General features: G+C 40.3%; 1 protein-coding gene across 1 annotated transcript in view; it reads left to right on the forward strand.

The window, feature by feature from the left end:
• Positions 1 to 1,186: 1,186 nt before the first annotated feature.
• The window catches only part of GALNT13 (polypeptide N-acetylgalactosaminyltransferase 13), a gene marked incomplete at its 3' end in the record, with an annotated part of 686,573 nt that continues 664,418 nt past the window's right edge, over positions 1,187 to 23,341 (forward strand). The window contains exon 1 of the mRNA XM_084642901.1: positions 1,187 to 1,431. The remainder of the gene's footprint in view (positions 1,432 to 23,341) is intronic.

Here is a 23,341-nt window from a genome sequence, read left to right on the forward strand (position 1 = left end):
GAGTATGCTTAATTGCTTTGCTGAATCAGAGCCTAAACCAGCATAGTACTGTCATTAATCCAACCCCCATGATTGCACGGTCTTTGACAAGAAACAGTCCTCCACACTCAAACAGATCCATTGCTGAAAAAGTGAACCATTCATTAGGAGTCAAGAGAACCTCTGAAATTGTAAGACTGCATTATATGCTCAATAGCTCAGCTTTAATCCTGAACTTGAATGCCTTGCTCAGGCAATATATCCTTTGAAATCCATAAAAATTTTGTTTAAATCATGCAGGATTGAGTTTATCATCAGTAAATTCTATGGATAATCCTACAAATTAGAGAAAATAATATTAATCACTGATTTAAAAACTAGACACACAGGAATGTTTTCTACTAAATGTCCCTCAGGGTAATACATTCTTTGTTGTGAACAATGTACTTATGTATGTTTTGTTTAAATACAATAGCATGCATAAATAAAATTTGTTATAATCTGGGATTAGTTATAGAGTGGGTTTTAATATAAATAGTGTTGTGGAGCTGAGATGTGGAGGAGAGGTAAAGGAGATGTATTCTCTATGGTAGGGATAGTCAATAGGCAGACTAGGGGTCAAATCCAGACCACCATATGCTTTTGAACAGACCCCCAAATCTTTTTTTTATTTTCTTTGGAGTCTGGACCTGACTATACCATGACAAAGAATAATTGACTATCCTTGCTTTATGGTTTATTAAGAGTAAAATCTATTTTAATGTAGTTTCTTTAGATTGCTAATACAATATACAAGTATTGGCCTTTGTAGGATTTGGGCCAGAGTTTGTGGATTTTAAATAATGTCAAACACTTATGTACATAATTAAATTGAAGCCAGTGAGTCTATTCAGGGTAGTAAAGCCAAGAGCATTCATAAGTGTTTGCAGGATCAAGGTCTAGGGCTCTATTTCTGCAAACTGATTCATGTCAGTGTATCCTTGAACTTGTCCACATTCCTATTGCCTTCAAAGCAGCTTGCAGAATTGAGACCTAAAACAGCAGTTAAATATACTGGCAGCAGTCATCATTAAGAATTTGTTCAACCTGGTGCTGCTAATTAACCTAATTGATACAAAAAGCTGATGAGGGGGTGGGAGGTACAATTCTATAGTTGAGCCCTATAGCAGGTCAGTTTTAAAAGAAATAAAGTGCCATGGGTAGTGTTGATATATACAAGAAACACTAAAAGGTTATAAGAGTAAACTGTAGAGAAGTAGCAGTTGTTGACAAATGATTGCGGAGGATGTCAAGAGTTTGTCTGTCTTTAACTTGGATAAAGAGTAATTGCAATAAGAACTAAAAACATATGATAGCTGGACTGATGCGTTAGGGAGAATACCCAGCGTGATCAAGCAGCCCAGCACCAACTGAAAGCAAGATGGGTAACAAAGAACCTCTGGTCTCTTCAAGGTAATATTGGGGCCAGACCACTGGGGAAAAGAAAATAAGAGATAGTGACATTGAGGGTTCAGGAAGGCGGTGAGGGTGGTGGGATTCATGGAGAATGAAAGTGGGGAGGAGAGTTATGAGATAGGGGCTTTGCAGGAGGGAAGTGGGAGAGATATAAGGGAACCCCTGATAGGAGCAATTTCTTTTTCATGAGACAATTTATTAAAATAAGCCAGGAGTCTGGGAGCATTGTAGGATTTGTATTTGTTCTGCTTAAAGGTAGGGCACTTTTTTCAGTGTCTTCCCCCTTTCAACTCTTCCTTCCCCCCTCCTCCCAAATGTAAGAGCTTGTCTACATGAGACAATTGAACTGGTTTTAACTTTTTGTATGACTCTAAACCAATTAGTAAAACCCTTGTAAACCCCTGTGTGGATGCTTTTATTTTGGTTTAGATCTTTTTGGGGCAGGGTGGCTAAAGATAAATCAGGTGAGAACAGGATTAAACTAAACAAAAAGTATGTCCATTTAGTGATGTGCACCAATTTAAGTTAAAAAAGCAGATGTACCAGTGCCATTTTCCCATGTAGATAAGATCTTATCCACAGAATGAGCATAGAAATGCCCAGTAGGTAGGATCTGACAGCCCTCAGGAGGAATGCCTCTTGCTACAGCTTTCACAACTAGGCTACTATGCTGTGGGTCTTGGTGAAAACCCATGGGGTATCGCTAGGCCTGAAAGAACCAAGGTAGCTGTAAGCAAAATTGAGTTTGGATTCAGCTAAGAAGGGAGAACTTTAGGGTAAGAAGCTTAGACTAAGATCTAGTGGCAGAAATGGGAGAACGAAGATATTTCAAACTGTGTCTGCACTGAGTGACTGTAAGGCTCAGGTAACAAAAAATGTGTGGTACAAAAACTTTCACTTCTACATCATTTGATGTGATGGAATACATCCTGGTGTTCATACCCTGCATACTATTGTAAGAATGTTTGTGAAGAGTATGCCTTGAAAGGTGTCATTTGAAAAGTCATAATTTGCTGGTCATTATTGTCCTGGTAAAACGTGTGTGCCAGCATTGTATGTGAAATTATGAGATACCCCTGTATGGTGTTAACTATTTGAGTTAAGAGGGCATATTATTCTCTTAAATGAATAGCAGACTTAGTACAAATATTTTATCTAGGAGAGGGTTGGGCAATACAGGACATACACTTCTGGGTGAAATCTGAGACTGGGGGTTGTTGGGATCATCTGGTGAAAGCAGAGTATAACCCAGGTTGCAGTTACACACAGACACTCATGTGTGGCTCGTGTGCTGGAAGCTTGTTTGTGAGCAGCCCAGATGGAAGCTACTATCAGCAGGATATTGTAAGGGCAAGAGTTGCAGGAAAGAGGTGACAGCCTCACACTGGTCTGGACTGTATTCTGGTATGTCACACTTGGTCAGATGCTATAGCAATAGAGGCCATAGAAGTACCTGAGAAAGAGATGGTTCCTTTCCGTGTTGGTAATGAGTTTGGTTTGATGCTATGCTTTTCTAGTTCATGCTCACCTGCTGTCCATACAACACCAAAGTATTGTCACTCTTGTTGGGCAGTGATGGAATGAAGATGGAGGCTTAGCTACCCTTTTGTTCTCTAGAGCTGGTACAGGCATACTGGAGGTGCAGTGTGGAGAAGCTGGCAGAGCGGCTACTCCTGTTCTGTGGATAATAGAGGACTTCACTCTTCAGGATGTAAATCTAGCACCTATCACTGACATTAAATTCACTTAAATAATTTTTTTAATTGTGTTGAATTTTGGATGACCTTTAAAGCAGAGTGTATGACCAAAGGACACAATGTTGTGCAATTGTGTCCACTTGAGAAATAACAAGACATGTATACTTTGATATTTTTCATAAGATACAAAACCTATTAAATTGTCATTTTATGCAATATCAAGTTTCAAAACACCAAACAGACCAAAAATATCCTCAATGTAATTCTACTGGAGCCACTAGTTGTTATACCAGGGGTTATACTGGTCCACTTGTGTTCCTCTGGACTTTGGGTGTGTACATCTTTATTCATGATCAAAAAGGCAACACATTAAATCGAATCAAACAGATGGCTGTATGTGCAGGAAAAACCTTTAGCAGAAATGCTACAGTATCTTATTTTAGTCTATAAGCTTTAATATTCCTTTTTATACAAAGGAACAAATATTAACAGATTTCTCAACATCTAGAGGCTAACAGAACAATGAGCAACAGATGGAAAGTGTTTATGGAAAGCAAATCTCGCAAGACAGTTTTGTTTGCTCTTTTTAGGATGATAAAATTAGGGACCAGTCCTTTAATTAAAACCTAAAACCATTTGTGGATGGAAGGATCATATATCATGTAATATATTTGGATTATAGTGGGGCTAAGCTTCAGTAGGAGTCCAAACTGGATGAAGGACCTATAAAAATGGGTAATGATGAATGGCAATGCAGTTTTATCAGGGAAGGTGCCAGCTGATCAGTGATAAGATCTCTTAACACTTATAATTAATGATCTGAAAAAGGAAGTACCAGAATGTTAATGAAATTCACAGATCTCACTAAACTGAGAGGTTTCAGAGTAGCAGCCGTGTTAGTCTGTATTTGCAAAAAGAAAAGGAGTACTTGTGGCATATTAGAGACTAACCAATTTATTTGAGCATAAGCTTTCGTGAGCTACAGCTCACTTCATCAGATGCATTCAGTGGAAAACTGATAGAAGCTGCAAATGCCACTAAGCACAGAGAAATAATGCAAAGAGAAGTCAAGAGTGTTTTGAGGGGGAAGAAAATGATACTAAAAATACTCTGAAAACATGAAACCTAGCATATAAAGTCTGGTGTTGCTGGAAGACACTCTAGAGCTCTTGGATGTGGAATGATAGCTTTCTCAGCTCTTCGCTGAAGGGCAGAATGTGTTGAATATTTGACAGAGACATATTATCTTTGTCTGACATTTGAGTTAAATTGGTGTTAAACGTACACTATTGTTTTGAACAGTCTGAATATAAACCATTACCCCCTTCAATCAGGTCTCATTTGCATGGCTTTTCTGTTGTCATCCTACTAGTTCCCCACAGACTTGCAGGAAAACACTGAAAACAAGGCTTCAGTTTTTATGATAAACACTTTCTTGGGGAAAGAGCAACAAAAACCTTTCAGGCTGTCCTCCTTTGCAGGTCATCTTTAATAGTTCTATGAAGTGTTTTAGACACTACAGGTAAAATCCTGGCCCCATTGAAGTCAATGTCAAAATTCCCATTCACTTGACAGGACACAGTTTTCATTGTATGAAATTTAGATAAATTAGCTATTTTATTGTTGAAGTAAAATACACATTTTCTTTTTAGTTATATTTCAGGGAATATGTAATTTCAGAGTCTGACAGGTCAACAATATTATGGCAATTGCTCACATAATTGTATGGAAATACTGTAGTGTTGTTGACTTTTTTTTTCATCCAGGATATAATTGCAGACTCTCTTCAAAGGCTGAATAATAGAATTAGCAAAATCGCAGAACTTTCATTTTCAGGTTCTAACAAAGAACTCTAATCAACAGTTCAGATTCACCACTGACAGCTGTTTTTCAGGTTTCACTGTGGTCTAGTAACAGGATGTTTGCAACATTAACCTGTGGCCAATTACCTATAATTTCCAAACCCTTTTAGACTCCAGAACAAACAGTTCTGCCAGTCTGACTGCATTAAAAGGATAGATTATTAAAGGATGGAGCAGCCTGTGCAAACCAGCGAGGCTGCTTGGGAAAGGATTCCTTTGAACTCTTTGGTGTGTTGAGACTTTACACTGGTACCTTCTCTGGCCAGTGGCTAAATGTAACAAATTGGCCCTTTGTCTTATCCTACCACTCTCAGCTTTGCATCTTTTTCCATGCAACCCCTGTACTTGGGACAAACCTCCCACCTTCCTTCAAATACCTCCTTAAACCCCACTTATTTTGTCAAACCTTCTTTACCCTATTGCCTTGTGTTTAGAAATGGGCTGGAACATAAACAACTTTCTTCAGACTGGGCCAAACCTAAACCCTAGATTCAAAACTTCCTGAACTTTGAGGTGTTTGCACTCCAGAGCTGAATTTTGATTCTTGGGATCATCTGTGCCCACCTTGTCTTCTCAACTTCCTAGCTGTGAACCTTGTTTTATTTTTGACTATGCTTAGATTGTAAGATCTTAGGCACTGGAAATACAGTTGGTTTCTGCCCTGGAATAAGAAAGTATGACTCTTATTGGAGTCAACTTTCACCATGTCAGAATTTGGCCCCTTACCTGATTTTTTTTCTTTTCTTTGTTAAACTGCATAACATCTTGTATTAACTGGGTTTGGAGAACAGAACATTTGTATAGATACAAAAATAGAAAAAGCACCTGTAAATGACACTTGTGGAATTGGTTAAAAGGGGTGTTCTGAATGATTCACAAGCTGCTGCTTCTCTTGACTATGTCCCTACCCAATAAGCCTTTGGCTTCTATTAATACAATTCATAGCAATGTTGTTAGGGGCAATGAGAGGTGATTTCCTGAGCTCTTCCTTTAACCATGTATTCAACTTATGTCTCCAAGATTGTGTCAATTATGTCAGATTCTTTGTGTTTTACTAGAAGAAAATTCCTTATACATATAAAGCTAATAGTCCCCTACACTAGTGGTTGTCAAACTGGGGTCTGTGAGGGTACTCCAGGGGCTCTGTGAGTCATGTTTGGGGCTGGCGGCCCTGCTGATCTACTGCTCCCTCTCCCTCCCAGTGCCTCCTGCATGCCGAAGAACAGCTGTTCCGCGGCATGCAGGAGGCACTGGGAGGGAGGGGCAAGAGCGGGGAGGAGGCGGGAAGAGGAGGGGGAGGGGTGGAGTGGGGGTAGGACCTGGAGCTGAGTGGGGGTTGAGCACCCCTGGGGAAAACTAGAAGCCAGCTTGGGGGTCCACAAAAATTTTAAAATCAAAATGGGGGTCCTTGGGTTACTGAAGTTTGAGAACTGCTGCCCTACACCATCTCCAGCAATTCCTTTCAGAATAATCTGAAATGAAGAATGGGAAAATCTACATGCAGTAATGGAAAACTTTTCAAGATGATGCCTCTTACATAGCTTAATTCCTAAATGTGGTTAACAACAGCCAAGCCTTTCTAAATCAAGGCAAAAGATTGCTATTGACTTCAACAGGCTTTGGATCAGGCCCTCATAATCCATACTGAGAATGAAATTTACATTGCCTTCTCATTCAAAGTGTGAGAGAGAAAAATGATGGTAAAGTGTATAGAAGTTAGCATTTGATACATACATTTAGCAGCAAGTGGTAAAGATATAAAATATTTTTGTCCCCACTAAAGAATATACTAGTTTTTTCAAAACAACTCCCAAACTTCCAGATGTTTGATTTAGACAGATGTCACTGACTCTCAGCTATATAAGTGCCCACATGTATGTAATAAGTGGGGAAAATACTCTTACAAATGAAGGACAAGGATTTAATTTGGGGAGGTACAAACTTGCATTGCTTGATCTGTAATTCTTGGTAACCTCTACTGCCCACAACTTCCCTTTAGCTATTGGCAACCTAACATTTCTGGGCCTAATTAAGTCTTTATTATAAACAGAGAAGTGAGTTTACCTGGAGATATGGATGTTGCTGATTTAGATTGTGTATGGTCTAGCATTTTTTGTACTGTAAAACAAGTCATATGTGATCTAATAAAATTGAAATTGAGTTGTATTGAGTTCACTTGAAGATTATGAGCAGAAAGAGAAATTACCAGTTCATGTAATTAAGTCCTTTTGAGGATGACCAGATGATATTCTGTCAAAGGCTTCGTTCCAATTTGTCTGATTAAACATCTAGTTCTTTTACAATATGAACCAATTTAACTTAGGTCATTGCTTTGCCTTGATGGAACGGCATCATTCCTTATCAATCCATATGACTGCCCTAAAGAGGTCCCTCTCAGCACCTATAAAATAAATAAGCCTAGGGAGCTGTCCATCAGACTTCAGCTTTGTCATCTGTAGTGATGATGTATTTCTAGACTTTACTTTAGAGAATAAAAGCAAAACTGGGAAATGCTGGAGTAGCACAGAAAATGGAATGTTCTCATGTGAGTTTTGCCTGACACATTGCTACGTTTTCACATCTATGCAGCTGGATAGCACTTGTTTTGATGATTGTACTCTTCTACCTTTTCAGGGCTGGCTTAAAAATTGTTGTCCCCTTCTCATGATGTGAGAAAATCTAATACTTCCTTCTGCTAAAAGAAGTGATGGTGAGAGTCAATAAAATTCACTATCAACTTAACTTTGTCGATGTCAATGACTTTCATGTCCTCTCTGGCTATAAGGAAACTTTCAGTTAGGCAAGGTGGGGAAGTATTTGCCTTTCTGAAAGAAATCTGCACAAACATCATATGAGCTGGTTACTGGTTGACCAGACCAAAAGACAGACACCTCCCCCACACACATGATTTTTCAATGGACGTATGACATACACAGGTTGGTGAAATAAAAAAAATAACTTTTGATGGACAACTAGTCAGATAAGAATTTTATTTAGTCAGGGTATCCTTGTAATAAGCCTTTAGGACATATAACCTGCAATTTAGTCTGTGAATTAAATGTCAGTGAAATGTTTATTCCTAGAATACACCACAGAAAATTGTAAGAAATACTGGTAAGTTTCTACATCTGTTACTGAATAGAATACACTTACATAAGTAAAACGTATTTGCTGGAGATGGGGACCTGTATAGCTAAGATCTGTTACTTACTGAGTGTGCTGCAATCTGTAATCATAAAATAATGCATGTCTCTCTCTCTCTCTCGTGTGTGTTGTAGCAATTATTGTCTTTGAAACTGTGAAGGGAGGTAGATGAGGGACAAAACGCAAGGTAATGTACAAGGAAAATCTGAGAAAATACGTTCATTCCAGTAATTAAACCTCAGAAAAGAAGGCAACTATATGACCCAAGTTCCTGTAAAAAGTCTGGACCTCAACATTCAAATCTTTTTTTAAGGTCCATTTCTTTCGTCTAGCCTTCCATTGTTGATTGACTAGAACTCTGTTTGCTCCCGTCTTCCTGTCTTATCCTTAAATGGTTTGTGTTGCATCTGTCCCATTTAAGCAGTAATTATTGAGGAAGGCATATGTTTTAACTCTTTTTTTTTTTTTAATAAAGTGTTGTATATACATAATGTGAGGTAAGAATAATAGATTTATCTAAATATAGTGGGTGGGATTTTCTAAAACACATGGTATTATCCTACCTCCTCTCCCATTTACGTCAAGGGAGTTTTACCAGACTTCTACCTTCATGAGTCCCAGGTTAGGGCCCTAACCACTGAAACATCCTTCCTCTCAAGGGAATATAGGCCATCACTGAGCTCTTTTGAAAATTCCACTCCATATCTGTGTAATATCTTTGTAGCATTGGTACTCATCTACTGTTTGATAAAGCAGGTGCTTAGAAGTGGCAACTGTGAACAGATTCCTCTATGTGTCTTTGATAATTTACTTCACACATTAATTGCTCTACATAAACACATTTTTCTAAAATTTCCCTTAGTACTTGACCCTCACTTAGTTTCAATATATCTTGTTAATGAGCTTATTCCCCTTCGCTGTGTCCTTCAAAATTATATACACCACTTATTTTCCTCTCTTCTAGTGAATATAAATCTAATTTTCATAACATTTGATAGCACCCTAGAAACCCAAGGCCAAATTTAATGACAATGAAAATGGTGTAAATTTTATGTTGCATGTCCGCTGGTTAGCTAATTAGTGTAAGTAGTTTAACAAACCAGTGTAAATTACTTTAAGGACCAAATTCAAGCCCTGGGGTAAGAATAGAACTTCTATTGAAATCCATCTGGCCCTGGAAGTGGTGAGGATGGAACATCAGCTAGTTTTGGGAAAGGGTTTGACTCTCTTGTTAACTTTCCCATGCCATCCTCCCTTCCCCCTTCCATGCTCCTAGTACTAAGTTCTGCCCTATTATACTAGTGTAAATCTGAAGTAGTTCAACTGACCTCAGGGAATGTGTTTACTGATATTGAGGCGAGTTATGCCACTCTGCTACTTTCACCTGTTTGATGAACTTGCACCAGTGATTCTGCCCCGCCCTGCCCCACCAAGATTTCGATGAGATTTTTCTCCAGATTACTTTTTTGTCCTTTTCAGTAGATATTTTGACTGGGAATTCTCAGTTGGTGTAATTTATCATAACTCCATTGACTTCAATGGAGGTATAAAGATTGGGACCAGATTCTGGTCTGTCAGTTCTTTAGTATCTTTCCTTTCATGAGACCCAGAGTTTTGCATTAGTTCATTAGTGCCTTACTCAGTAATGTTTTGCCTTGCGGTTTTATTTACAAATCAGCATTTTGTTTGCTAACTTAATTTGCTTCCAGATATTGTGCTGATGGTTTGAACTATAGCTATTCACTATTACCCCAAATCCTCTCCCTGGTTAGTAGCTTATAGCTTGTGATTATTAAGGCATAATAGCGTTGCTCTTTGGCCTGAGTAATTAGCTTAAAATTCAGGGCCTTGCAGGATTGTTTTGGTTAACATGAGAAATCCGTGATGTAGGTCAGCTATATTTTTGGTGTACTCTTATTTTATTTACAAAAATACAAGCACAAAATTCTGTTTCCTTGAATATGGTAGAAATGAACAGCATGCAGTTTCATTGCTCAGAAATCCCCATGTCTGACACTTCAGCGAGCTCAAAGAACTGTTTCTTTGCTTGCTTTCATGGGTGTGTTTGTAACTCCTCTCCTTGCTTTCTCTGCCAACACAAACAGCCAGTTATCAATATCCTAGCCCCTGCTTCTGCTGCCAAGAGAAACCCCTGAGTTCACACAACTTAGCTCTGACCTGCCAGGTGTCCTAGTGCCTGGGGCCGCCCCCTCTCCAAAATACACACTCTTGTTTTTACTTCTTAAGGGGACTTGATTGAGCCTGTGTGTGCTTGGCGCACACTCTTGTTTTTAATGAGGTCTGTGGTGGTCCTTGGATCAGAGATTCCTGTAATGGCAGCCATTAGCATCTTTCAGCATAACATTTTTATTTATAAAATGTGCTATATCCACAACTGCAATCCAATGAAAACACATATAAATCTGGCTTTTAGAAACCAAAAAAGGAAAAAAAAATCTCCAAATCAAACCTCATTTCACCTTTTCTCCCTGCATCATTTGTTTTAAAAAAAATTTCAACCTGCTTTTGCCATTTTTCCTTTCCTCACCTACACCACCATGGATCCAGCTCTTTCCTCTTTGGTATTGGTCAGTTATCTCAATTTCATATTACTTGAGAAGATGCATACCTTGCTTCACATTATGTCTTCCAAGTCATTGCTCATATCCTGAAAAAACAATGGAAGGTAAACAAATTAGGGCTGTGGGACTGGGCCTATAGTGAGAGGAACACAACTTGGGCCCAACACTATTATTTAGAAGATGAGATAAGGAGTTGGGATTTTTGGTTTCTAGTCTTGGCTTTCTTACCACCTATTGTGTGATTTAAGTTAATCTGGGTCTCAGTTTTCTTATCTATATAATGGTATTATAATGCCTATTTAATCCAAAAGGAAGTTGAAAACTTTAGTGTTTGCCAAGCACATGGAGTTCCTCAGAGAAAAGGTCTATAGGGATAAGGAATTAAATGGAATCATGAATACTTGCTGGCAGTGCTTAATTTTGTAATGAAAAAGCTGCCTGTGCTCAGGCAATCTTTTTACATTCATAACTGATGTGGCAAGCCCAGAAGTGCTGGGACTATGAACTGCCAAGCCTAGAGGTGCTAGGACTCAGTCCTGGCAAGCTCTCGTACAAATTAAGCACTTCTTGCTGTCCTCTTCTACCAAGACAATTTTATATCCAATGAGTTACAGTTAACACTATTTGCCAGGGATGAAATGCTGGATTTTCCGTATGTTTGATTATTCAACTGGGAAGGGTTTGGTGGGAACAATGGGCTAATTTACTGATTCAGACACAAAAGGTGGTCTTGCTGTTTTTCATCTTAGTCCCACCCAGATGTGAAGTATTGAGGTAAAACTGGTAGGGGAAACCAATTCCAAAGGTCAGTTAATAAAAAGGTAGCAAAATTGCCGCCTTTCAGGGCTAGATATCGAATCACAACCTGATTGTGTGCCATTGCCCATGTTTATGTAGGCAGGATAATACTCACTAATTGGAAAACTGGATTGTTGTTTCTTAAAGATGTCTTATCATGGTTAAGTGGAATGGTTCTTCATGGGGATGTGTACACAGCAAAGAAAACCCCCCAGCTGGCCCATGCCGGCCAGCTTGGGCTATGGGGCTGTTTCCTTGCTGTGTAGTCTTCTAGGTGTGGGGTGGAGTCTGGGCTCTCGGACCCTCCCACCTCACAGGGTCCCAGAGCTCCAGCTCCAGCCCGAACCCGGAATCTACACAGCAATGAAACAGTTCTGCTGCCAGAGCCCTTTGAGCCTGAGTTGCCTGGCATGGGCCAGCCATGTGTGTCCACGCTAGACGGTTTGGTCGGGAATGATTCAGCAATCTGCTGCTGCGTCTGTGGTGGTTCCCTGTAGTTATCATTCTGGCCTCCTTTCGATAACTTTTTCAGAGCTCTGGGAGCAGGTGTGCTAAGGACAATCCGGAGAGGAACCTACTGTTGTGCACAGTGTCCCTCTCCCTACCCCAAAATATTTCCCCTCAATGGTATGACTTTGATGCTGCTTCTCCTTGTCACGATTCACAAAGGGAGTTAGGTGCTGCAGTGTCAAGCCATCTCTTCTCACCCCACTGAACCCTCATGCCATTTTGAGTGGGGATCAGGATTGGTCCCCAAGGGTAAGATAGGCAGGGAAATGGCTAGTTCATAAATCCTGCTAAGGCTTAGCTGCTGAGTGGTGCTGAGTCATAAGTGGCTGTGGGCATGCACAGCTGCTGAAAGTTAGGTGCCTCAGGGGTTCAATGATGGAAACTTAAGCACCTCCCAGGTTACAGGGAAAGTGTGTGGGAGTTTTGTAAATGCTAGTGAAACCTAAATTTTGGACTTAAGTATCGAAGTGGCAGTTAGGCCCCTACATCACTTTGTAAATCTAGCCCAGTGTGGGTGACTCAGGGCATATGATTACTTAGTATCATGGGAATTACAGACTGGGAGAAATGTTGCATTTGAATTATTGTATTCTAATAAAACTTGGTGGTGGTCTTGATCTAGAGGCCAAAATTGATCCAATGGCCAATTTTTCCCTGCAACACCTAGGGCGGCCTCTCTGTTCCATACATTCAGTCTCTTGCTGATCTGTAAAGGTCTCTGACCCCAATTTTGCAGTGAGCACTAATATAACTCATTGTGGGAAAAGGACTAACTGTTCTATGTTATCTCCTAGCAATGATTCCAGGTAAGTTTTTTCCGATATGGAGATCAGACTTACAAGTTAATGTGGTGCATGGAACATTCTGTTTTGGTTTTGTACATAAAACATTGACAGATTTATGAAAGGAAATTAAATAAGTGCATGGGATGTATCTGTATGTAAACTAGAGCTGGTCAGACAGTGGTATTATCTGTGAAAAATCTTAAAAGAAACAAACTGTTTCTTGGAAGTTTTCTTTTCTGTTGTTGTTGTAGTTGACAGACAAATATCTTGGCCTAATGTTGTAGTAATGACTCTTATCTGCTCTGGCTTTGGGCTAGCTACTGTCTCAGTTTCCCCTCTCTCATGTTGGATCTCCTGACCATATCAGCCTGGTTTGGTCATTTTCATGAGATGACCCTCTACCTTAGTCCTTAGGGAGAATTTTTTTTTTTTCTTCTGAGTTATCCAAGTCCAAAACCAAGTCTTCCATCCAAGCTGGGCACAGCTTCTCCTTCCTGAGTATCTGTCTTCTCTTCACACTTCTGACACTCCTCAACCTGTCATCTGGGCTCTGTCTAGTTTCTACTTTCAGCCCCTTCTGGGCTCCTTGGTGTCTTTTTCTGCTCTCCAGGGCTTCCCAGTGCAGGGCTTCTTACCTGGAATCTCTACTGTGGCTCTCCAGGCATCCATTTTATCTCTGCCTGAGGAGGTCTAATTTAGCCACATGACCTGCCTGTCATGTGAATTTTCTCCCTTGAGGTGGAATGCTAAGTATGTCACTAGGGAGGCTGGAGCTGTCTTCCCCTTAAAGGTCACCCTGGGAGAAAAATTCCTCAGTTTTTTATTTTTAAAAGAACCAAAACATTTGTTTCCAAATCAAGCCACTTACATTTTAAAAGAAAAAAAAGGTTCCAGCTCCAGTATAAATCAAAGTTTTAGAAACCAAACTGCCAATTCATTTGTTAATGTAAATGCTACTTTGTTCAATCAGACACACTAGTACAAAGTACCCCTTTCTTGGAATTGTGTACTGTATAAATGACATACTTTTAAAACTATGGTTCTAAAATATTCTCACATCCAAGAAAGATCTGTGGGTGCAAATTTGAAAACTATATTACTATACTACTAGTTTGCCCACAAGAAATCTTAATTATTCATCATTTTGTTTCCTGGTTGTTGGTTTTTTGTTTTTTTTTCCTAGATACATTTTAACTATAAGGATGTCACATTATTATTAGAGTTGTTTCCAGTGAGGAATTAAACACCTGTACTCTCTCACCATGGAAAAAGTAATCTCACACTTGTATCTAAGTTGCTGGTAACTTTTGGTGGTCCCCATTTTGCATGTCACTTACTATATTATGGATATACGAATATTTTTCTAAACACAGTTTAAGGTTACACTTGATATGGCAAGCTCTCTAAATCACTATTTTCTCAGCAGTGTGTAAGGAAGTGTTACACTTCCATATAAAAGCTAACTGTTCATACATTGATTTGGAATCTTGATTTACACACTTACCTGAAATTTACTGATGAATAAATTAGTCATTAATATGTGTGAATCTGTCGTTTCCTATTTCACACACGTTAGCCGTGTAAACTTATTTTTTTTCTTTCAGTGTTGCATTTAACTAAGCTTTGTTTATAGCTCTCTGCCAGTTGCTGGACAGTTTATTTTGACAGATTTGTAGTTGCTTGGGAAAGCTTTTTGCTTTGTTCCACTTCCACTGTACTTGCTGACAGTGGAAAGATTGCCTTTATAATTATGGCTATCAAATGTGTTAATGCTGCCCCCACTCATCGTTCCCGTACTTAATTTTGTGGTGGTACATGTTTAGAAGTTTTTATGTACTATTAGTGAAATTCTCCCCTGAAAAGAGCCCAAAAGTCATTAAACTGCATTATTGATTGATGTTCTGAGGTAATCAGTGGACTTCTGCCAACAAGTGCAAGTCCAAACCTGCTGTCAACAAAGAGGCTGAAGTCTATGTAATAGCTAGTTCAAATATGTGTTAATACTTAAAGAATCTAAAAATAATTGTGATTGATTTTAAACATACAGATATTGTAGAGACTGAAGAATTCTGTTGACAAAGCCTGCAAACAAATACCTGAAATACTGCATAACGTTTTGTTGTTTATTTTTAATGGCAACATGTTTAAGTTATTGGTAACATGTTATGTTACCAGTTTTACCAAACTATTTTACCAATAAGAAAGATATCAGTCTTTGGGAAATGAGGGATATAAAAAGGAGTCACTGAAAATCATGTAGCTTAAAAAGACTAAACCAAAACAAACAAGGAAACTTGTAGTAACATTGAGATTTGTGCTATACTTAGAGCTGGGTGAATAAATGTTTTTTTTTCCAGTTTGCTGCCAGTTCTGATTATTTTTTTGTTTGGTTTGGGTTGAACTGAAACTGAACATTCCAAAACATTTTGGTGACTTGAAAAAATTGACGGAAAATTTTTGTTGTGGGTGCAGGCTAGCTTCACAAAATTGCTGGAAGTGGCCAAGTGGTTAGTGAACTTACCTGAGATGTGGGAGACCCAGTTACCAGTCCCCCTGCTCCAAAGCACACTTAATTATTTGTGTAAAGCAGAACTGCTTCATCAGGAGAGATTTGAGAGACCTACCCCTAGAATACCCTATTGCCCAGTGGTTGGGTACCCACTGCTTAGGAGTGTGCCCTAAATTAAAAATCTTCACTACATAAGGCAGAGGGAGGAAGCAAACTCCTAGGAAGTGCCCTAACTAGTGGGCTAACAGTTATAAGGGAGGTGCCATCACTGGTGCCTCCTTTAGCTGTTTTCTGAATGGCATCAATATTTTGGCAGGAAGATATTCTGTTCCATTAAACCTAGTAAGCTTTTTAAATCAAATCTTCTTTTTAAAATGGCCTTTCCAAAATGGGAGAGGGTTTTGCCTGTAGAGTCCAAGAGTCATTGTTAGAAAACATCACACAGGAAGATACAATAAGGGAGGAAGATTAAAAGAAATGTATTCATTTAGTTAGCATTTATATTTAAGAAAAAGTTACACCATGGACCTGAGTCCTGTACATAAAGCCAACTTTTATTCTTTCAGGTTTTACATTGCAACAGTTTCAGCAGAAACTGGGCCAAAATGTAACTCTATCAAATAAATGCACAAGTTCCTGTTTGAACAACAGCTTCCTTTAATATATCTGTGTAATTCAAACATGATGATGAAATTAAACAATCGCATATTATATAGATCTATATAAAACTCAAGAGAAATGCAGTAAGCACACAGGAAAAAACAATCACCCCGGCATAGCTTAGTTTAGAGCAGAGCCATGGTAGGCCAATAATTGCCCTTCCACTCACCTGTAATTCAGTGCTGACCCTCTACAAGAAGCAAAATAAAAGTTCTGTCCCTGGGTGAGCCATGTGCAGGTCCCTAGGCTGTTCCTATTAATGGATTCAGGGACGGTGATCCATTGGTCTTATGTCTCTAGAAGAAAAACACATGACAACTGGTTGGGAGATTGCTCCTTTCCCAGTCTCAGATGTTTCACTGAAAAGCTATCATCAGTTAAAGCTGTATGGCTGAGCGCAGAGAGAAACTCCAAACTATTATGTGAAGGAAGGCAAAAAGTTAGCCTTGCTAATACATTTTATCAGAGAGGTTGATCTGCTAATACCAGGCTTACCAGGACATTTCACAGGGACAACTATTCTTGTTAAAGAAATGGCAGTTTAAAAGAAAAGTGGTCTTTTATATTTAATCCAGTGGGATTATTTTGTGAAACTAACAATAACCTATGGTATGCAGTGTTGTAGCCATGTTGGTCTCAGGATATTAGACAGACAAGTTGGGTGAGGTAATATCTTTTATTGGACCAACTTCTGTTGGTGAGAGAGACAAGCTTTCAAGCTTACATAGCAGTCTTCTTCAAGTCTGGGGAATGCATTGAGTGTCATAGCTAAATACAAGATGGAACAGATTGTTTAGCAAAAGACGTTAACACATTTCAAGGAGCTGTTCAAGGTGAAATAGACTTAACACCCCAGCAGTCAGTAGGTAGGTGGGGTAGAAATGGAAGGGGGGGAAGGCAGCTTGTGGGGTAGGGTTGTCATTGAGCTATAGATTGTACTGTACATTGGGGTTCCTAAACTGTTGGCTATGGCCCAAAGATGGACCACGACACAGTCCCAGGTGCTCTGCCATGGGCAGAGTGAGGGGTCCATGGGAGGGTGTTGTCCTCTCCAACTGTATATGTTGGAAGAGTGGCAGCTGGCAATGGCCCCCCACCCAGGGCTGGAGGAGCCCAGCGGGCAGCACAGGGCAAAGCGGAGCTGCTGGGCAGTGGGCAGAGGATGAGGAGCAGGGGTTGGGCCTGAGAGGTGGAAGCTCTCAGGGCGGCTAAAGGAGGCTGGAGGGTTTGTGGCTATAAGTGGAGTATAATATAATTCACCGTGCTAGATTTTCAGTAAGTAAAAATGTTTTCAGCACCTCTCAACCAGGCCGCCTGCCCCGCCATGGGGCCTCAGAGCCCATCTGGGAGAGGTGACAGAGTGAGGCCCCAGCTCTCTGCCTTGGGGAGGGGAAGGGCCCGCAGGGAGATACGGACTGATGGGCTGGCGCTGTGTCCCAGGCCTGCACCTGCTGCTGTGACAAGGAGTGTGACATTGTGCCCCACCTGGAGAGCAATAATGCAGGTATCCCCTCTAGTACCTCCACTCTAGCTCATCCTGCCACTCCCGCTGGCAGTGTCCTCTATTTGGGAACTTGAAATATGGTAACCCTATGGCTGTTCCCGTGCTGCTCTTCTCCCGGGGGGCTGGGCTCGGTGGTGCTGCTCTATTTATGCCTTGAATTTACAATGTCATGATTGGGACCATCAAGGTAATAGCCAGGCCAGGCCTGGCCTGAGTGCCTGCCTCTGCTCGGCACTGTCGGGCCCCAAACACTTCTCTCATTCCTTGGCGGAGTGGGAGGGGAGTGTGCCTGTGAGCAGGGGGTGACTGGGGCAGGACTGCCAAGTGACCAGCTCAAGGCACTCAGTGGGCTGCTAAGGCAGGAGATGTCGGTGGGGGCTGGCTGTGACACCTGCCTGGCCTTTGGTCCTCTTGCTGGCCCTGGTCCCTACTGAGGCAAGGGGTCACGCACATCCCACAGGGCCCCCTCCCAGACGGATGTTTGTTAATAGTGGGTTGCAGTGCCGATTGAAGCTGCACAGGTGGGCCTCGGGGGGGGGGGAGTTTGGGGACCCCTGCTGTGTATGACTAGAAAAGACACTAAAGAGACACTTAAAGTACTACTATAGTGTCACGTCCAGACCTATATACTAATAAAGATAGACAGAATGATTGATAGAATATTTATATTGCAAGCTCTTCAGGGAGGAAGCTAGTCTTCATACCTGTACGTACTGCACCCAGCCCCCTGGCATACTATTAAAAAATAAGTTCAAATGCTATAACAAATAGAGCTCTATTGATTGCTGTTCTTGCTTGAATGTACATTATTATAATTGGAGAACTTTGTAACCATTACTTCAGGTAAATTAGATGCTAAATTGATGTGAAATATAATTTACTGTGCTAGATTTTCAGTAAGTAAAAATGGAATTATTTCTTAGTTACATTGTCTCTGTCTGTCTGTCTATTAGTGCATATACCAAATTATTGGGATTCCTATCAGTATTTAATTAAATCTAACTTCTGTCCTTACTAGGACAAGTTGCCCAACTATGTGTATTACTCAGAGTTCTGGGCTATGTCATTCGCAGACATGACTTTAACTATCGTCTTTATGCAGATGATATACAGAAATACCTCTTCACTCTGGACTTCTCATTTTGTCCAAACTAAACTTTTGGCTTGTCTAGCCAGCATTTTAAACACAACACAGATAAAACAGAACTCTAAATCTTTTCCCCTAAGACCTTCCTCCCTTCTCAGTTATAGTAGACCACAGTGCCTTGCTCCCTGACATTCAGGCCCATAACCTGGGAATTATCTTTGACTCAGCCCTCTCTTTAGAACCACACTTCAATCATATTACCTTTGCTTCACATACCTACGCTGGCTCCCCTTCTCCACTGCATCAAACACACGGTATTTGTCTTTGCTTCTAAGGCCCTCTGGGGGGGAGGGACAGCTCAGTGGTTTGAGCATTGGCCTGCTAAACCCAGGGTTGTGAGTTTTGGTCCTGCTTTGAGCAAGGGGTTGGACTAGATGACCTCCTGAGGTCCCTTCCAATATTCTATGATTCTATAGTCTATTCCTATATTACATTTTATATGCTGTCAGGGTGTCTGCTCCTCCAGTCACGACAGACTTGCTCAATTGTCATATTTTCCAACAAGCGTCTTCACGCTTTCTCCTGTGCAACCCCTTATACACGGAAAAAGCTCTTCATAAACGTTCACAAGACCTCCTCCTTCAGACAGCTCTTAAAACTCTCCTTTGCCATGATGCCAATAAAAGTCTCTACAATGATTAGGCAGTTGGTATGCTGTGACCTCTGCTTACCACACTGATCATAATCGTATCATTGTTACCATGTGTTTCCCCCATCTGTTAGTTGTATTCACATGATGTTTCTCATCTTATACTTAAACTGTAAGCTTTTCAAGGGTAGGGATTGTCTTTTTGTGTTTGTATAGTGCCTAGAACAATGAGGGCCTGACCTCTGATGGGGCTCCTGGGTGCTACCACAATATAAATAATTTCCTGCTACTGTAACATAACTAATAGCCCCTCATATCTTTGGAGTGGTATTGACTTTGTAGGAAGCTACTAATTTGTCTTTTATTAGAATGATTGAGAGGAATGTTGAGGTCACCCAATTAAATTAATAGGCAGCAGGTTTAAAAACAAACATAAGGAAGTACTTCACACAATGTATGGTCAACATCTGGAACTTGTTGGCAGGCAATGTTGTGCAGGCCAAATATATAACTGGGCTAAAAAAAAATTAGATCAGTTCATGGAAGATAGCTATTAGCCAAGATGATCAACCAAAATTGGCAACACTAGTCCCTGGACACAGTCCTGGAGGTTTCAGTACATGACCATCTTTAATTAAAGATTAATCTTTAATTCCTGGAGACTCCAGGACAATCCTGGAGGGTCGGTAACCTTATCAGGGATGCAACTGGGTGTTCCTAAACCTCTGACTCCTAGAACATGGGGCTGGACGATGGGATGGATCGCTCAAACTGCCCTGTTGCCAGTGCTAGTTACTTCAGAAGACAGACTACTGAGCAATGGACCATTGATCTGACCCTGTATGGTTATTCTTGTGGTACTATCTAAAATGTTGCTGGAGCTACAGAGAAATAAATGACTAGAAACAATTTCTAAAAAGTGTCTTATTAAAATAACCAGAGGCCATTCCTTGATTAATTTTGTAATAAAATTGACAGTGAGACTGTCCCTCTCAGATAATATACAATAGCTTGTTTTCCTCTGTAAGCTTCTCATAGCAATTTTACTGATCATGGACCAGATTTTCAAAAGGGTTTCCAATTGTACAAGAAAAGCATTGTATTCTTCAAGCACCAGCAGAAGAATCTTCATAGCTGGCAATTCAGTTATTGCAATACCTCGGTATTTTAAGAGTCATAGCACAATACATGCCTAAATATTAGGAGAGAATGATTATCTAAGGAAACATACAAATACAGCTGATGACTTGATTTCTAAAGGGGTGTTGAAATTGATGAAAGATGTAAAATTCCTAGTGATAGGTTTTTTCAGACACTTGGATTATTTTAATTTAAATCCAGATTAATCTTTCAGTTATTTGTAACCAAATGATCAATTCCTGCACCCACCCCATATAGATACCCCAATTTCAGTTTCTTGGAGAACCTTCAGAATACTCACAGAACAGTATCTGGCATTCAGTCTTTGTTCTTGATGAAGCTATACGCTCTTGCTGGATGTGTCTGACAGCATAGAGCACACTGGCTCATATGATACTGTTCTGCCTTTTTGCCTATTAGTTTCAGGAAAAAATTAGATCTTCCCCCAAAAATCAGTAAAACTAAATGGGCACTGAATATGCCTGTGGTAATATTCAAATTGGTTGCCTTATGTACAAGTTAGAACAGTAGAAAACGATTATTCAATTATTTTACAAAACTGGAACAGAACCATAGCTGTTGGCTACGAACCATTGCTATGAAACACATTTGGATAAAGATGATAAAACCTCTTTTTAGCACTTGGAGTCTTAGGACCAGGTTCTCCCATGCCACCCTTACTTACATTTGGGCAGTACTGTACTCTGTGACTGGTTCCCTTGATTTCAGTGGTGATACTTGCAGAATTATGTGCTCCCCAATCTGAATGAGGGAGCCACAATCTGTCCCCTAGTGAATAATTACTTGAAACAAGTGGCCGTTGAATATTTGGTGTCTAATATACAGAATGAAAATGTCTTTTCATTGTATGTATTTTCTTGACCATACATCTTACGTTTTATTCTCTTTAAATTTTAAAAAAAATTGAAAGAGAACTAAACTTTTTCTGTTCAACTTTAGTGCTCAAAATAGTGTGCACAAGTTTGTATATGCAAAATGCAATCTCTGTTTCTCAGTTTTTATGTTACATCATCACAAGACCATTAAGTGACTTGTCTGAGCAAGTAACATGAAGGTCATAGACGATGAATGGATTTTCATCAATGGAGCCCTTACAACAATGACTTTTTAATGGGTGTTACAGTAAATGTCAGTCATCAATCTTCATGTATTCAAGAATCCTGTTCAGATATGCTTCAACTCAATGGCAAATATTATCTTACAGAGCAGACTTTCGCATTGATAGATGCTCTTTAATTGAAGTGTCCGTAATGCCTTACTCACATCTGGTTAATTCTGATTCATCGCAAAGAAGCTGTCTTCAAGTCTTTGCCACACACAATCTCTGTGCCGACTTTAATCACCTGGAGGCAAAGTACTGTGCAGTTAGGAGGCTGTAGGATATGAAACAGGGTAACAGTGAAGCGCTGTTCATATAATTCAGTGGAATTTAATAGAGTCCTGTGTGGCAGCATTGAGTTGAGTAGTTACTAATATTTCTGATTACTTAAAAGATTATAAGTTTTTGTATTCAAAGGGTGACTAATGATTCTTCAATCTTGTGATCAAATACACATTAAGACTGCTGTAGTGTAAAAATATCACTTTAGGAAAAAGGTTTCCATTTTAGAGGATTCTATTGATGTCTCCTGCCCTTCTTTGGATAGTACAAATGTAGGCCTCTCTTATCTTGACAACAATGGCTTTTGCTCCCAGCCTTTGATTAATAGCTGATGTGTTTTGCTAGGCTGGCCTTTAAATGCTTTTTAATATGAATGTTGCTGCTTAGAAAATGTTAACATGGGCTAATTTAAAAGCAGCCTATGGTCATTTTTCATGTTCTCTCTGGATGGTGGACTAGCTTGCTTTGTCAGATAAATAAATAAATATCTGTGGTCACATGATGGCTTCTATCACTCAGAAACACTACATATTTGGATCCAGATGAAGGGAAACCACTAGATGATTTGAGTCATCCTTGCTGCCCAAGCCACAACATTAATCACAATATGGTCCCAGTCAGTTGTAGCTTAGTGCAGTATGGTTGGGTCAAACATGAGGGTAACTGGCAACAAGGCAGTAATTCAGCAGCGCAGGCGTATTTGTATGTGAGTTAGCCCACAGTTGCTCTGGATTCTTCTAATTCAACTTCCTAAGAGGTGGCAGCAGCAGGGGGCTGTGGCATACAGGGCTGCCATGTTCTTCCTCTCCTATTTGCCTTGCACTCCCAGACAGATACAGATGAGTTTATCCCTCTTCCTTTTGCTCAATAGTTAATTCCTGGCCCCAGTCTTTGTGGAGTAGTTATAAAGTTCCTAGTCATCCACAGTTACCAGAAAGGACCAGGATGTGTTGCAGTGGGGAGCTTAATATATGGGCAGACTCCCTGCTTAGAGAGTTCTCCTAGTTGCTGCTTAAAGCATGGTTCTTTGTGTTGATGGTCTCGTATTACAGAGTGTCAGAGGTGAGTGAATCCCTCTCTCTAAAGAAGTAGTAAAGGAAAGAAACTCCCCAAATTGCCAGGCTGGTGAATAAGTGGGGAAAGTGGAAATCAGGGAAGAAGCTTGTGAAAGCTGCAGCAGGAAGAAGGCAGAATGCAGCCATGGAGCCCATAGTACAAATGGCTCAGTTAAAGAAGTTTTGATTTTTGCAACTCAAGTAGATGACCTTGCTGGATTTGTAGATTTGAAGTGATCCTAGGCACTGGAGCTGGCTTCCTCCCTTCCCTGGGGGTGCTCGACCCCTGCTCTGCTGCAGGCCCCACCCCAGCCCTGCCTCTTTCCACCTCAAGTGCACCCCACCCTTGCTCTGCCCCCTCCCTCCCAGTGCCTCCTGCATACCATTGAACAGCTGATCCACCATGTGTGGGAGGTGCTGGGATGGAGGGTGGGATGTTCCCCTCTGGTCTTATCTGGACCGGTGATCTGCTAGGTCACTCCAATCCTTGACCCTGGGAACCAGCCTTACCCTGCTCTGCTGT

Source organism: Lepidochelys olivacea (assembly GCF_965140295.1).
Source record: "Lepidochelys olivacea isolate rLepOli2 genome assembly, chromosome: 11".
Taxonomy (NCBI): domain Eukaryota; kingdom Metazoa; phylum Chordata; order Testudines; family Cheloniidae; genus Lepidochelys; species Lepidochelys olivacea.